Source organism: Crinia signifera, chromosome 1 (assembly GCF_055691185.1).
Source record: "Crinia signifera chromosome 1, ASM5569118v1, whole genome shotgun sequence".
In the NCBI taxonomy this organism is placed as follows: domain Eukaryota; kingdom Metazoa; phylum Chordata; class Amphibia; order Anura; family Myobatrachidae; genus Crinia; species Crinia signifera.
Genome location: NC_139217.1, coordinates 398456547 through 398470901, shown reverse-complemented (window position 1 = coordinate 398470901; position 14355 = coordinate 398456547). Strand labels below are relative to the sequence as shown.

Sequence of the window (14355 nt, the reverse complement as noted above, 5' to 3'; positions counted from 1 at the left end):
GAATTTAAGGAATGACTGGAAGTCTGCAGAAGTGGCTAGATGTGAGGGGAAACGCCACAAGTCATCCTTATATGTGTTTGATGGAAATGGTAATGACAGGCTATGTAGAGCATGCTTGGAGATCAGAATATCATTAAAGTGTGCATTGTGTAGATGGGCCATTAAGACATTGGATAGTAAGTCGATACATGATAAAGAACTAAGAGATGTGAATACGAGCATTCAGTAGGATTTAGAAGGCGCAATGGATCTGATAAGTGTAAAGAAGTTACTAAGGATGGTAGAGACCGCCATGTAGAGGAGGACAATCTAGGGGTGTGGAAACTTTGTCAATTTGAGGTTCTAGTACAGAGTTAAGATCTACATCCAAAACCTTTGTGGCAACAGTCTAATAAGATAGCTAAAAAAGCATTTGGTGGATACACGTTAAGTAACATGAAGCGAGATTGTCAAATTTTAACATCAATAATGAGAACTCTACCCTGTCAATCCACTACCTGCTTTAAAACAGCAAATGGCAAACCTCTTCAAAAGAAAATGGTGACACCTCTGGACTTATTGCAAAATGTGGCTGCATTACATGAGTTTACCATGCCGATGGGTCACACTTGCAAAAACATTATATTGGGTAGTAGCTTCTAGAGGTGGGCATTCATTCATCCAATGGGATTCATTCATCCAATTTCAACATAAAATTGATTAGCCCAGATGTTTAAAAACTTTAACAGGATATGAACAGGGATAAAAGAAAACAAAAGATTTACTGTAGGTCTGACATTTTGTTTTTGACAGTAGACAGGGCTGTAATTGTTTAGTTAATTGAGTTTCACTCATACAAATTCAAAACACTTATATTTAAGTACTACAAGTGTCATAATGGATAAGACAAAGTGGGGAAGTAACACATGCTTTTAAAAGAGATATTAATCTCCTAGTTGGAAGAGCGCACGGTGGAGCTACATTTAGATAAGTTAAAAAGAGCAACTGGACTAATCTCCTTAATTATACCGATGTGTCCTCCTACATCCTTGCTGCAGGCACATTAAGAAGCCCTTCTAGTTACACCATGGTGTGTTGTGATTCAGTAGCACTGAGCATCTTTTTGAGTGAATTTCACATTGCTATCCAGATAGGAGGCACACGCAGTTTTCCTGGAAACCTGTGTAATGTCACACACAGAGGGGTATATTCACTAGAGGTCGAAACTGCCGTCTTGCCGAAAAGACGGCAGTTTTCGACATGAATACATAGGAAGGGGTTCCAATCTATTCAAGTCAAGCAGGTGGTTTGACGGAAGAGCCCCTAATTCACCTTCTTTTGACGGAAACACAGCCAAAAGCGAAAGGTTTTGGCTGTGTTTCCATCATTCTCAATCCGGCATAACAAGATGCCGGATTGAGGCAGGGAGGACGGCGCCGTGTGAGCAGCAGCAGCGTACACAGCGCTGTCCTCCTGTACGCTGCTGCCCGCACCCTCCAACAACCTCCCACCGACTCCTGCCACTGAGCCGGGTGACAGCAGCTCTCTCGGGTTCCCACTGCCTCGCTCCATCTCCCGCTGCCACGCTCACCCGTTCCGAGTGCCGGCCGGGTGAGTGTCAATCATCGGCCAAATCTGACATCCGGATTTGGCCGCTGAATTGAATAATGGATGCCAGATCCATTCCGGCAAAAGAATGTCGGAATGGATCCGGCATCAATTGAATATACTTCAGAATGTGTATCCTATCCTGTGTAAGTTAGCAGAGCTGCCTGGGAATTGGCATGTCATATTGCATGGTGTATTAGGGCTAGATGTATGAGGACACATCTGTAGAAAAGGAAAGAGCTATTCAGGGCGGGATGTACTAACAAGAAAATGTGGACAAAGCTCCAAAAATGTGGTTTAACTACACTTTCTATGTGTACAAAGCTCCAAAAAGTGACATCTTTCAGAACTTATACCTGACAGGCAATGCTCTCTGTGGCATTATGGACTTATTTTCTCTTAGTTCTCTAGATGGAGCAGAGCTTTTTAAAAGGTGTTGGTACCCATGAACCGGTGATCAAGGCAGGCTGATCTATAGTAAGTCAGTTGCACCAACTATCTTAGTGCTAGGGATCATCAAGAAGAAACGATGGGACTAATCCAGCATCAATTGTAGTTTTACAACTGCTGTCACTAGCATGCGGGAGGGAGGCCGCCCAGGGACCCTCCCCGCAATGCCATTGCCAAATTTAGAAATCCCACCACAAAGATGGGAGCCCCCTGCCTGTGTGGCCTAGCTGTGAAGGCAAACACTGGGCCGCAGTGTTTTGAGTCGCAGCGGCGGCATATTAAGCAACGTAGCCGCGGCCCGACAGAACGTGACCACAGTTTTTCTGGGCCTGATAAATACAGTAGATGTATAAATCAAATGTTGCTGTGTGAGAGTCATATTGAAGTCATCATTATCACAGGGGATATGCTGTTACAAGCTGGTTTTGTAGGGTGCAGTTTTAAATTGTAACACAGTCCCCATCCTGTCCCAGTGTGCATTTATGCCGGCAAGGACAGTACAGCTTATAACTGGCAAATTTTGTTACAGCTGAATGTTACTTTGACTAATGACACTGTATTTCGACATCTTTCTTATTGATATGATTTTATGTATAATCAATATCCACAGCTCTCAGTCTGTGTCACTAGGCACTACCGAATATATTCATAAATCTTTCTATGCATATTCCTGCAGGACACTGGATGTTGATCGTCCATCTACCATTTTCATCTCATTAATATGTATCTCCTCCTTCACTGCTACCTAGCTTCATAACTTCAGCAACAATTTTACAGAACACAAAACTTTAAATGCAGTAGCAATACCAACCACATTCATACCCCAATATCTACAATACTTATCATAGAAAAGCTGTTAGTGGCCCATTTTTATTGCCCCAGCCTCACTAAGAACCGATATAGAATATAATAGTATAGACTTAATATAATATAGTATTAAGTCTATGCAGGGGCATAGCACAGACCTTGCATCATATACAAAGTACAGTATGACATCATTTACATAATGGGCAGTATTCAATGAAAAAAATTTGCCGTGCATGGCGAGAGATTTTTTCTCTCGCCATGCACTCGCCCTGTTCCGGAGGGCTCGCTGCCACTCCTGCTCCCTCTATTCAATGTGGTTAAGACTCGCCGCCTTTTGCGGCGAGTCTTAACCCCTGCAGCGGATGAGCGTCCGCGGCAGGGAGCTGGCAGGGAGCCGTGGGACGGTGGCAGCCACAGAGATTAAAGTCTCCCTGGCTGCCCCAGAACATATGTGGAGGGGAGGCGGGCTCCCTGGGACCCAGGCAGCACAAGCTGCCCCCCCCCCCCCATAGCCAGCGGGGGACCCAGTATTCACTGCACCCGATCGTGCATATGTAATGATCGGATGCAGTGAATATATGAATATCTAATGAGCGGCTCGAGAGCTCCGGCCCCCTGCTGGCTGCTCTGTGTAAAAAATAAAAAAAATATTTTTTTTTTATTAAATATATATTCATGTGCTATAAGCACATGGATAAAAATAACATGCCCCTTCACAGAAAGACGGCGAATATTTCACATTGAATAGGGTTGCTCGCTTTTGGAGAGCAAAATGCTCCATCGAAGGTGAAAAAAGCACAAATTCGCCATAAAACAGGGCGAATTTTTCTCATTGAATACTGCCCAATGAGTTTGAACTTCTGACCTATGGCCATGTATTTGCAGCATCCTTGCTGCCCTTCTTATGAACAACATGGACCCCAATGATCGAACTAAACAATACAACTATTTGCATGTTTACAATAGAGACAGTTTTAACATAACCTACTGCTTATTCCAACTGGTATCTCTACTTAGGAACCTTGTAGAAATAGAACAATTAGTACGTGCCCTTTCTATCAGGAACCAGAGTTTCTCTCCATCAGCTTTTGGAGAAAATGTGGCCAATGTGCAGACTCAGGCCGGACTCTTCCTCTCACATGACCCTTTATATGGGGGTGGGAATGTGATATAAGAGCTCAAAAAAAATCCTGGTTTCTGACTGAAGCAGATGCATAGGTGGCTTGCACAAGTAGCTGGCACTAATGCCTGTCCATGTGCTTGTTCTAATTCTTGCGGAGAAAGCTTGGAACACAAGTAATGCACTGCTGCTTCCACCGAAGACATTGTAGCCAGAGCTTATGATAATGTATTGGAAGTGAGCCGCCAGTTTGTTTCGTGAGGGCCACCAAATTTCTAGGCAACATCCGCTGTAAAGTGCCCGATTGAGGTATGTTTGCTGGGCTGTAAATTTGTAGCCTGAGCGATAATCGGAGGACCGCGCATGTGCACAGTCCTCAGTGCACATGCGGGAGCCCTCTGTGTGAGCACAGGCCCTGAACACCTGTGGGAGCAAGCCACTCTAAGTTTAATTGACAGCGGGCAGCTGTTTGGGGGCATGCACTTTCTGGGCGTTCACCAGCCATCATGAGCTGCCTCACTAGCGTCGGGTAAGTCCTGGCTCAGCAAGCAGGGGGAATAATCATTCGATGGTGAATTCAGCAAGGCGGCGGCTACCTGCTCGCTGGGCTTAGAACATTCGAAGCCCAGTAAGCAGGTCTGAATCTGGACCCTGAAATTATTTCATCAAAGCATTTGGAGCAAATGTTGGAAACACAATGCACTTGTGTCACAATGGTTACTACGTGACTATAGCAATTGCATGAAGATCAATAGAACTCCTGGGAGTGATTGTGGGGTGGCTAATAGCAGCGGGCATATCAAGGGTAATTCAGACCTGATGGCACGGCCGCGAATGTGCAGCGGCCAGTGATCAGGTAAACACCCCGCTATAGCGAAATATCGCCTTGTAAATGAATATGTGCGAATGGATGTGTACGCCTTGCAAAGACGTTGCAGTCGCATCTGGAATCCAGAGGGCAATTCTGGGCCCCACACTACAAAAAGGACATTGTCGAACTGAAAAAAGTTCAGAGAAGGGCAACCAAGTTAATCAAAGGGATGGAGAATTAGCCAGATGGGGGATGTTTACACTGGAGAAGAGATGCTTAAGGGGGAGACATGCTTTACATGTACAAATACATCAGAGGGCAATAGTCTGAACTATCGGGTAACCTCTTTGTTTTCAGGGCAGAGACTAGGACATGTGGATTTGCCTTCAGACTAGAGGATAGAAGATTCCGTACTCTTAAAAGGAAAGGCTTTTTCACGGTCAGGGTAGTAAGGCTATGGAAGTCTCTTCCGGTATAGGTGGTGGTGGCAGACACATTGGTCACATTTAAAATAAGGTTGGACAAGTATTTATTGAAAAAAAACACTCAGGGGTACAACCCATAACCACTATCTAGTCAAAGATAAAACAAGTATATATTCCAATAGGGGATGACAATACTAGATGAGTGGTTGAACTTTTTCAACCACAACTAATATGTTACTATGTTACCATCGAATGATTTTTCCACTGGGGGGCAGTCATCGCTAGCTAGGAGCAGCCAGAGACTTACTCAGGGGATGCTGACGTGCAATCAGCTCTGATTCTGGCCCAATGTCAGGGACTGCATTGAAGATGCATTTCCATTGGCATTGGCATCTATGTTCTGACGGACATTGTGACCCATCATAGGGTTTCTCCAATGAATGATGGTGCAGCCGATGTCTGATCGATTCTCTGTCTTTGTGCAGCTGCTACTGCAAATGTGTCACGTTTGACTCACTCTGCGTGTGAGACTGGGGGTTCTCTGGAGGTGAGCTCATCTTTAATTATTTTGTAGGAATCAGAATGATTTATCTACAACTGAATTGCCAACAATTACTTGACTGACTCACTTTCCAGGATTAGCTGCGCATGTGCATATCTAATTCCAGGCAGCGTCCTGATCCCTGGCTTGCAGTCTGGAGCGGGTATGGGCAGTGTGGCCTGCACAGTGTGACCTCTGACTGTCATGCTGCGCAAGCCGCACCGCCCATACGCGCTCCAGACCATGCAACTGAGTCCCAGCCTCACCGCCCTGACTGCAGCTGCTGCCGCTGTTGTCGCCCGCCTGCCCGCTCCTGGAGGCACTGCTGCTGTTTGCCCTACTCCTGGCCGCCCGCCAATGTAAGTAAATTAGCGGGGCGGCCAGAGTGTTTTGGGAGAGGGCATGCCTTGTTTTTTTTTTTGTGCTTGTGCTGACTGCTGAATGTGTGTACCGCAAATAGAGATGTCAATCCTGAGATTGAAAAAATGCACCGGGATTGGCATCCCTAATCGACATGATCATAATGCCAAACATGTTAAAATACTGCCAGAGTTATGTCTTGTGTGGCTCGCTGCGTCAGGTTTTTTTTTTTTTAAATCATGAAAAACTGTATTGTGTATTATTTGTGTCATTATGTGGCTGTCGGTAATGTGGTTGTTTCTGTTTTCTTCCTGTTGGTGTTTAACTTGTCAGTATTTTGATGTTGTGAGTGTTGTATATATGTCGGTATATTGTCCATCTGCATTTAGTTATGGAGATTCTAGGAATCAGTATTCCGTCTGTTGGCAACTTAACATTCCATTTCAGTCCCCAATGTACAGTTTAAAAACTGGTGGCTGTAAACTTAAGCTGGCCATACATCAGAAAGATCGATCTTAAGATCGATTGCGCTCATGATTGTGTACAATTTCCCTTGAAATTCCAGGCAGTCCTTGGTGGTTTTTGGACACACAATCTACACACAATCGATCATATGATACCCCTTTTACACCAGAGGTTGGACCCGGGATATTGCTGCTCCAGTCCGGGGCAGGGCATGGTGTAAATGGGCTGAAAAAAAATAACACGGGTACTGTTCCCTGGGAATCTGACCCGGCAAATGTTCAGGGTCGGACACGGGGCTTATCCGGGGCTCAGGGTGGTGTAAATGGTCATAATCCGGGTTATTTGGTGGGTAGAGGGGCGCGAAGAGCTGATTGGTGCTTCTGCGGCTTTGGCAGATGATGTCATCTGCTGGAGACCCGCACAGGGCGCATGTAGCAGCGCAGCAGCAGCGCTACTACGCTCTGTGCTGCAAGCACACTCCACACTGTGTTTACAGTCTCATCTGCTGCAGCACACACTGGCTGTCACGCAGTGTGTTCCACTTTGGCTGACCCCAAACCTGATCTGCACCATCATGTCTGCAACTGCAACACAGCTACTCCGTCTGCCATCTTTGCTGCAATGCTCCTGCCATCTTTGCTGCAATGCTGGGAGCAGAACCCACCCCCTCCCTTTACCCTTTCTTGTGACAGCTCAAACAGCCCAAAGGTCCATTTTTAATGACACCAGCAAGGAAAGACAGGGCTGATCCGTTTTCAGTGTGAAAGGGCCTTACCCGGGAATAACCCGGATTGAATTGCAGTGTAAATGGGGTCTGAGGCAGGGCATGCCCTGGCAATTTCCCGTGTTCGATTTCCCGGGTCCTACCCGGTATTCTGGTGTAAAAGTGGTATGATCAGTCATACAATCCATCTGCTGCATGATTGTGTACACAAGATGTGCACACAATCTGCATACAATCCATCATACAATCAGTCATACAATCCATCTGCTGATTGATTGTATGATTGTGTACACAAGATGTGCACACAATCTGCTACAATCCATCTTACAATCAATTGAGATTGTATGATTGGGTACAATATCTTTCTGATGTATGTCCACCTTTAGGCCAATTGATGATGCCGAGTTAGCATGCTTGACTTCATCAAAAAGTTTCCATAGCACCTCCAAAAAAACCCCCCAAAACAAGTAATCATGTAACAGCACATCATTATGCCCCAACAAAGCGTCCCGAGGTAGAACTTAATCTGACAGCAATACAAAAAATACTTATTAAGTGCCAGATATATCAAGCTTCAAAAAGTGATAAATGGAGAGTGATAAACAACCAGCCAATCAGCTCAAACCCAGCCTGTAGCATGACATTTAGGAGCTGATTGGCTGGCAGTTTATCAGTCTTCATTTATCACTTTTGGAAGCTTGATACATCTGGCCCTAAATCTACAGTACTTATGCTTTTTCTGATCCTAGGTTCAGCAAAAGTTCCCTGAAGGCATATTAAAATAAATGATTTACAAACACACAATACTTCTTAGGGTCCTGTCATACTTTGGGGTACTTAGAATTTCTAACTGGATACACCTAAACAATCTTTTAGCTTATTCTGAGTTTATTTAGAATCCAGCTCATCCAGGAGGCTACAATGTATCCAGACTGTGAGTCAATCTCTGCAAACAAATTGTATTCCTCGCTGGTTCTCTAACTGAACAACCAAATTTGATAAGTGCCCATTGAAGGCAATTCTTATGGCCTGAGTATATTATTGCAATAATGGCAGCCCTCTGTACTTCAGTGTTGTGTCACTAGGGTTTAGCTGATCCCGGTCAGGACCTGTGGGGCTAGCTATTATGACTGCAGAGTAAATGAGGCTAGATGGAATGATTATGCTTCTCCTCATGCACAACACAGATACAGGCAGATACAGTTATGCTAAAATATGCAGGGCATTTGCAGGGATAACCCAAGATATCAATATGAGGAGGCAATCCGAAACAGACTGTAGAAGTACTGAACAAGGTACTGAAAGAACGATAGGCACAGGCTGCTGGGATTGTTATACAAGAGTCCTGTAGCACAGTAGAGGCAGGCTGCTGGAGATGTAGGCACAGTGAGCAGTGCACTGAAGTAGATGGCTGCAGATGATGTTGGAACTTAGGATCCCAATTTGTTTGGAATTACACAGCAGCAGGGTAGCATACAAATAAAATGCAGATGCTGTAGGAGCCATATGTCTCCTGCATGCGGGATCAGAGTGCTGCATCTCGGGGAGCAACATTTGATCAGCATCGCAACTTGCAATGTTATCAAAGGGCAAGCTGACCCTTATTCAGACGGGTATGGGTCATTGGATAGACAGCAACTAGGTTGACATGCATGAAGGTCGATTTGCAGGATGGTCAACATGGGTTAGGTCGACAGGGTCATTAGGTCAACAAGCATTAGGTCGACATGGGGATGGTCAACAATCAAAAGGTCGACACTTTTTTTGTCCGAATGTCAACACAGTCAACATGGACACTGAAACATAGCACCGCGTCCCCTCGCATGGGCACACTATTTTATTCTCGGCACACTACTACGCTCCCACTATGCCCTAGTGCACAGGTTCTCAAAGTCGGTCCTCAGGACCCCACACAGTGCATGTTTTGCAGGTCTCCTCATAGGATCAAGTGAAATAATTAGCTCCACCTGTGGATCTCTTCAAATGTGTCAGTCAGTAATGAGTGCATCTGTTGGGTGACCTGGAAAATGTGAACTGTGAGGGGTCCTGAGGACCGAGTTTGAGAAGCACTGCCCTAGTGGATGGTAGGTAATGAAATACCACCTGGCGGCACATGTCGGCTCAAAACAAAAAAGTGTACAAGTTGACCTAATGCTTGTCGACGTAATGACACTGTCAACCTAACCCAAGTCGACCTTCAGTCACGTCGACCTAATGCTTGTAGACCTAGTGACCGTATCCCATTCAGACTCACCATAGGATCTGGGCAGCCGGGTTCAGGTAATCAGTATCCAATGATACTGGGCCCAGTATTCCGACAAAATGATAACCAATGGGCTCAGTATTCTGACAAAATGGGGGTGACATGCTCAATTTTTGAAGAACAGTGCCAGTTGTCAACCCTGATCTGCACCCTAAATGCAGCAGAAAGTCAAGCTGGGAACTAGGAGAAGCTAAGTAGAAAATCAATAAGGAGGATGTTCAAATGCAGCCAAGGTCAGCAAGTACAAGCACAGATGCATAAATGGTAATTCAGGCTGGGGTCAGGAGCACGGACAGAGTAATATGTTTACAAATAAAATATAAAAAGGGAATGCAAATAAACCCATATAATGATAAAACCTGTGAAAATAAGAATGTTTTCTTGGCACAAGTTATGCAGTATGCTGGCTCTACTGTATGTTTGCTTTATGGTGTATGCAGCACACATAGCACTGCACATAGGGACTTGGAAATGCATAGGAAAAGTGTCAACTTAAAGCATCATTGTTCACATAGACGCAAGTACACAGGATAGGTTGTGTGCATGACAATCAAACATCATTGTGAGACCACTGCTGGATCCTATGGCCCCTATTTGCAGTGCAATTGTAGCTGTGTGAATGCAGCTCAAACCAAAGAAATGACGGGCCAAGGAAAAGCATCAATGTATAGGAGACTGTATATATCGGCTGTAGGGACCCTATTTCATTACAATTACTGATGTCGTGATTACAGACCTACTCAGTTGTAATCAAATGAGTTTCTTTTTGCGAAAGAAAAATATTGATTATTACAGCTATGAAGTAAAATCTGTCTAAAAGTCTTTTCTGCAGTGGATTGAGTGCAATTACTGCAAATGGCTTGAGCTAGCAGGACCTCTTGTGTTTAAATGTGGCATTATTTAACAAATGTGGTTAAATACAAGAGCAAAGTCTGTCAAGTAGGCTGAGCAATAGGAAACACACCAGACACATGTTAAATTGTCTATTGGAAAGGAAGCATTTAACAAGTAATGCTTATGTGGCTAAATGTTCATGCATAGAACAGATACAATGTTTTATTTTACAATTTACAAACTGTCATTTGAAATATCAGTGTCTTCATCATTACCAAAAGGTGGGGCTCCAACGGTTTCTGCTTGCCCAAATCTTATAATGTAGGTTCTCAAACTCGGTCCTTGTGAACACAAACAGGTTTCCTCACAGAGGGGGTTATTCTAGTTCACTCTTTCTGACAAATTCCTTCTTAGATGGACAAAACCATGTGCACTGCAGGGGGGCAGATGTAAAATGTGCAGAGAGAATTAGATTTGGGTGAGTTATTTTGTTTCTGTGCAGGCTAAATACTGGCTGCTTTATTTTTACACTGCAATATAGATCTCTCTTTGAAGTAAAACCTCACCCAAATCTAATTCTCTCTGCACATGTTACATCTGCCCCCCTGCAGTGCACATGGTTTTGTCCATCTAAGAAGGATTTTGTCAGAAAGAGTGAACTAGAATAAGGCCCAGAATCACGTTATTTTTTTAAATGTAAGGACTGTTGGTTTTCTGAGGACCGAGTATAAATGGGCATACACACGGGACATTTTCAGCCCCAGTTTTAAGCGATCTGACTAGACCGCTTAGAAATGGAGCATGGATTGCTCCATGTGTATGGCCCCTGGCAATGGTGATGCCTTGTGCATCGTTATCATCTGACTAGAATTTGACTGGATGCGGACAAAATCTAGTCATAGCCCGTGTTCTCGCTATTGAGAACACGGGTAGTGACAAATCGCTCAGCACACATCACTTGTGCAGCGCTGTGTGCTGAGCGATCTGTGTGGAGAAATCTGAGTGATACTAGATCGCTCAGCACAAAGTTCCGACACCGCATGAGCCCATTGGTTCCATAACCATGTTTTTATTCCAACCAGCCAGATCTGAAGATAAATCTTACTAGTGTATGGGCACCTTTACTCTTGGAATCTCTGGACAAATATTAAATATTTGGCACTTCGAGGGCCATTTTCTAAGGCTCACAGAGAAATAAAGTATCGGACCAATCAGCTTCTGTCTTATATTTTACATGCTGTATTTGAAAATGGATAGCTAGAAACTGATTGGTCACAATTATGTCTTACTCCAAGCTTTGATAAATATCCACCTTAATCCTCTGTATCAAATTTCTATAGTCCTAGAGATTGCAAAAGCTGACTTGCATGTTAATACCTAATATCGTTTTATCACTGTGTTGACCCCAATTGTATATTTTGATGCATCTGTTGGCACTCTATAAATGTTGATAACAATACATATATAAAAGTAATGGAAACATTTTTAAATCAGAAAAGTATTTGATAAAGTAAACAATAAATATTGCATAAGAAATAATAGTGATCTTGCAAGGAAGCCTCGGCCAAAAAAGTGCTCATTCTTCATGCTTTATACTGTAGAAACGAGCAGGGTGTCTCTGGATTATGATCTTAACCCCTTCCCGACAATTGACGTACATTTACGTCATGGTCGGGAAGTACTTCCCGACACATGGCGTAAATGTACGTCATGGCATTTAACTGTCACCGCGTCTATAGACGCGGTGACAGTTTCAACATGTCTGCTGTCCCTGACAGCAGACATGTCCGTGCATGCCCAGGGGGGGCTGCGATGCCGCCCCCCCGTCGGCGATCGCTGTGATTGGCTGTTCAGTGTGAACAGCCAATTACAGCGTTTTCCTGTGTCACCGGCGAATAACGTTCGCCGGTGACACGGGATCAGAGGTGATTGGTGCTGTAAAGTACAGCACCAATCACCGCGGGGTGTAAGGGTGACACTGGTGTCACCCCACCGCACCCCGCCCGCCCCCAAAGGCCGTGATTGGTCCGTCGGACCGACGGACCAATCACAGCCAAGGAGGGGGATTTAAACTAACGGTGACTGCACTGCAGACGCCATTCCGGTCTGGAATAGCGTGCAGTGCGGTCACCGTACCTCCCTGCCGCCATACTGACCAGGACCTTGCTCCATAGCTTGCTCCATACTTACCTGATCGCTGCTTCATCACTGCTTCCTGGATCCTGTTACTACTTGTGCCTTCCTGTGAAATTGTGCTGCTGCAGTGTACTAGCTAGATAGAGAGAGAGATAGAGAGAGAGATAGATAGAGAGATAGAGAGAGATAGAGAGAGATAGAGAGAGATAGAGAGAGAGATAGTGTCAGAGAGTGCTATATTTTGTGCTGCTGCAGTGTGATATAGTTATAGATAGAGAGAGAGAGATAGAGAGAGAGAGATAGATAGAGAGGCCTAGTGACAGAGTGCTATATTTTGTGCTGCTGCAGTGTGATAGTTATAGAGAGATAGAGAGAGATAGAGAGAGAGATAGTGTCAGAGAGTGCTATATTTTGTGCTGCTGCAGTGTGATATAGTTATAGATAGAGAGAGATAGAGAGAGATAGATAGATAGAGAGGCCTAGTGACAGAGTGCTATATTTTGTGCTGCTGCAGTGTGATAGTTATAGAGAGATAGAGAGAGAGAGATAGAGAGAGATAGTGACAGATTGTGCTATATATTTTTGATATAACTGACTGCTGCCCCCTCCTTTTGTGCTGATCAGTATAAATTAACTGATCAGCAACTTTTTGGGGGCGCAGGTTTTTTTTTATATATAGATATACCTGTCACTGCTGCTGCTGCAGTGTCATAGAGTGATAGATAGTGAGAGATAGAGAGATAGAGAGAGATAGTGACAGAGAGTGATAGAGAGTGCTAAATTTTTTGTCTGCTGCCCCCGCCTTTTGTGCTGATCACTATATCTGAGGTGATCAGCAACTTTTTTGGGGGTACAGAGGTTTTTTTTTTTTTATATATACCTGTCGGTTGCACCAAAGGTTGTGCACCTGCTGCACCTCACTGGTAATCAGTGTCGCATCACTGATCACCTTTTTTTTTTGTGTGTGTGCTGTGGGGTCTTTTTTTAATTTTTTTTTTACACACACTGTGATTTTGTGGGTGTCCTGTGGCCGCTGTGCGCTGATCAGTGACGTACATCACTGATCATCTTTTTCGGCACAGGGTTGATCTATATTTTTTTTTTTTTGATCAAATTCCTGTTGCCTTTGAGCGCTGTTCAGTGACAGACGTTACTGACCAACATCTGTGCTCAATTTTTGGCGCAGGACCTTTTTTTTTTTTTTAACCCCTTAAATTTTTTATTTTTAACCCCTTCATTTTTTTTTTTTTTATTGGTATAAAGTATTTTTTTTTTTCTGCACCACATACACACTACACACTACATACCCCCCGGATTGAAATAAAGTTTGTACCCCCCCCTACACTATACACGTGTTGAAACATTTCACTACCAGTAACACAAAAATAAAAATGGCATCCCAAATGTCCTCCCAAATGTCCTCCCAGTCATCCAGGAGAATGTATTCAGCGGAGGAGGCATATGCCCTGCTTGCTTCTGACTCTGACACAGCCAGTGATGCAAGCGGGGAATTTGAAGGATTCGCCTTAAGCTCCTCTTCCTCCTCTGGTGATGAGGGACCCCCTCAAAGACGCCCCCGTAGAGCAGCTGAGACCCCCCCCCCAATAATTGATCTCGTATGGACCCCACCACCAGACAATTTTGAGCCCCAGGTTCCTGAGTTTTTGGCCATGCCAGGAATCCAATTTGATTCCACAGGTCTCAGAGAAATTGACTTTTTCAAATTATTTTTCTCTGATGATTTTATAAATTTAATGGTGGACCAAACTAATTTATATGCCCAGCAGTTTATTGCTCAAAACCCCACGTCATCATTTGCTAGGTGGACCCCT

At 44.2% G+C, this 14355-nt stretch overlaps 1 long non-coding RNA gene across 2 annotated transcripts in view; it reads right to left on the bottom strand.

Moving 5' to 3' along the window:
• Nucleotides 1–14355, bottom strand: part of LOC146015208 (uncharacterized) — an 85175-nt gene that overhangs the window by 47088 nt on the left and 23732 nt on the right. The gene's annotated exons all lie outside the window — the stretch shown is intronic.